Raw genomic sequence first — 2,909 nt, 5'->3', positions numbered from 1 at the left:
GAAGTATATGTTTAAAGAATTAGGCAAAAAAATTTGTTACAAATTATTATCCGTCTTTTCCTCTCGAAAGCTCAGTTCCTGGTCAAGAGAAAAATTAATTGAAAAAAATAATGACGACATTAGTATATAATAGTTAAAAATTTTGTATAAAATTTGAAATTAGAAAGAGCTTAGAGAAGAAGTATATGTTTAAAGAATTAGGCAAAAAAATTTGTTACAAATTATTATCCGTCTTTTCCTCTCGAAAGCTCAGTTCCTGGTCAAGAGAAAAATTAATTGAAATAAATAATGACGACATTAGTATATAACAGTGAAAAATTTTGTATGAAATTTGAAATTAGAAAGTGCTTAGAAGCAGTATATTTAAAAAATTCGGCAAAAAGGTTCGTTACGAATTATTATCCGTCTTTTCCTCTCGAAAGCTCAGTTCCTGGTCAAGAGAAAAATTATCAAAATAAATAATAATGACATTAGTATAACAGTTAAAAATTTTGTATGAAATTTGAAATTAGAAAGAGCTTAGAAGCAGTATATTTAAAGAATTCGGCAAAAAGGTTCGTTACGAATTATTATCCGTCTTTTCCCCTCGAAAGCTCAGTTCCTGGTCAAAAGAAAAATTAATTGAAATAAATAATGACGACATTAGTATATAATAGTGAAAAATTTTGTATGAAATTTGAAATTGGAAACAGCTTAGAAGCATTATATTTAAAGAATTCGGCGAAAGAGTTTGTCACGAATTATTATCCGTCTTCCTCTCGAAAGCTCATTTTCTGGTCAAGAGAGCAGAAGAAAAAGAAGAAGAAACTTTTAAGGTCGACGCGTCTCTTCTCTCGCATCCAAATCGCGTTCGCGATAAATCAAGCTCTCTCTTCCTCTCCTCCGAATCCATGTGGCGGAACCAATGCATCATTTTCGTGATCGTACATAGAAGCCGATGCATCATCCGTAACTCAAGCGAGGTCCGTTTGTCACGCGTGTACCGTACACGTCGGTAATGTCCGACTTATCGTTGCGATACGAAATCCGACCGATGATTTACACCTTGTCATCGGGTTACCGGACTATCCCTTTCTCCCTTCCATCATTGTCCGGTAACGAAGAGCCCGCGCACGATCTGATCCCAGGAGCTGTATATACATGTATGTTACACGTATGCGTGCGGTCTCCCGGACCGGAAAAGAGGCACGGAGGATCACGCATCAAGGACGCGCGGAACCATAATTATCCCCCCGCGTACACTCGCTCTTTCTCCCTCCCCCACCCTTCCCATCCCTTCCCGCCCTTTCGCGACCGCCGTCGTTTCCATTATCCCGGTGGCGCCGGAGCTCCTCGTTACGCTCATGCCGGCACGTAAGCGTGAATAATGTAAGGTGCGGAGCCTGGGCGAGAGAAAGGAAGGAAGAAAAAAGGGACGCGTGGAAAAAGCCAATAAGGGCTGCGTCCGGTATGGGGATGCCCTACGCGCGCAGGATTTTCCCCCGAGTGTCGGAGTTACTCCTTGCGGAAAGTCCGTCTCTTTCTCGCGCTTCTCTCTCTCGCGTATTCCGATTTTTCTCGGCGTGCGACAAATACACCTGAGAAGTATATCGAATTCGTTCATTCAGAAATTAGATCGAGTTCTCGAGATTTCAAATTCGTTGATGATTGTATAATTTAGTGGTATTAATGTATAAGTAGACGAGGAAAATATGTAAATACAGAATAATTGAAAAAAAAAAACATGCATATATGGAGCACCCTATTAAATTCTTTGATTATTGCCGAGAGAGATCATTTTTTGCACATGTTTCCAATTGTTGCCATAGTTTTTAAATTTTAGAATTCTATTAAAGTACATTTTACCTGAAATTAATCGAGTTCTCCGATTTCAAATTCGTTGATGATTGTATAATTTAGTGGTATTAATATATAAGTAAACGAGAAAAATATGTAAATACAGGATGTAATTAAAAAAAAAAAAACATACATATATGAAGCATTTTATTAAATTCTATGATTATTGCCGAGAGAGTTCATTTTTTGCATGTTCCCAATTTTTGCCATAGTTTTTAAATCTTAACATTCTATTAAAGTACATTTTACCTGAAATTGATTGAAGAATGTAAAGTTCAATTTGCCCTTCTTCTTCAATCATTTGAAAATTATTAGTATTATTAACTATTGACAGATTTTTCTTTAATTTTATTATAAAAATATATCGTGTATATGAAATAAAAAAAACATTTAAAAAATAAAAAAATGCAAAATATTCGAATATGAAAATATGTTAAAATATGCAATAGATAAAAAATTATATAAATTTCTGTTCTTTATTTTATCAATTATTATATCTCATCTATAATTTTTAAAATAAAATAATTCAATTTTTTAAATTTTTATTAAAAAAAAATACAAAACAACCCTTCTTGTCCGACTCAAAAATCACGAATTAAATCTTTTTATATCGAAAAATAATAACCATCATCAAATATTTTCATATTTATCAAAAATTAATTTAATTCGATTTTAAATATAGTTCGCGACTAAACTTCGCTCCAAAAGAATCCGAATGAATCGCATCACCGAAAAGAAAGAGAGAAATCCCGAAACGGTAATTTTCAGCGAGAAAAGCGCAGGATTTTCGGAAGGGGCGTCTAAATTCTAGGCGCCACTAAATTCCATAATCGCCGCGATAATTCGCCGCGTTATCGGAGGACGCGATCTAAAACGTCGACGCTCCCGGAGCGGCCGCTTAACGATCAATTATATCGCGCCCGATAACGCTCTCACTCCGGAATGACTGAGATAATGAATTTTCCTGCGCCTCCCTTCCTCCCATGGCCGTCTCTATCTCTCTCTCTCTCTCTGACCGTGCACGTAATAGCGCGGAGCTATATGCTGTCCAGGAACATCCTCGCCTCTGCACG

This window comes from Nylanderia fulva, unplaced genomic scaffold, assembly GCF_048542155.1.
Source record: "Nylanderia fulva isolate GAGA-0341 unplaced genomic scaffold, ASM4854215v1 Scaffold31, whole genome shotgun sequence".
Lineage (NCBI taxonomy): Eukaryota > Metazoa > Arthropoda > Insecta > Hymenoptera > Formicidae > Nylanderia > Nylanderia fulva.
Note: the sequence above shows the minus strand (reverse complement) of the source record.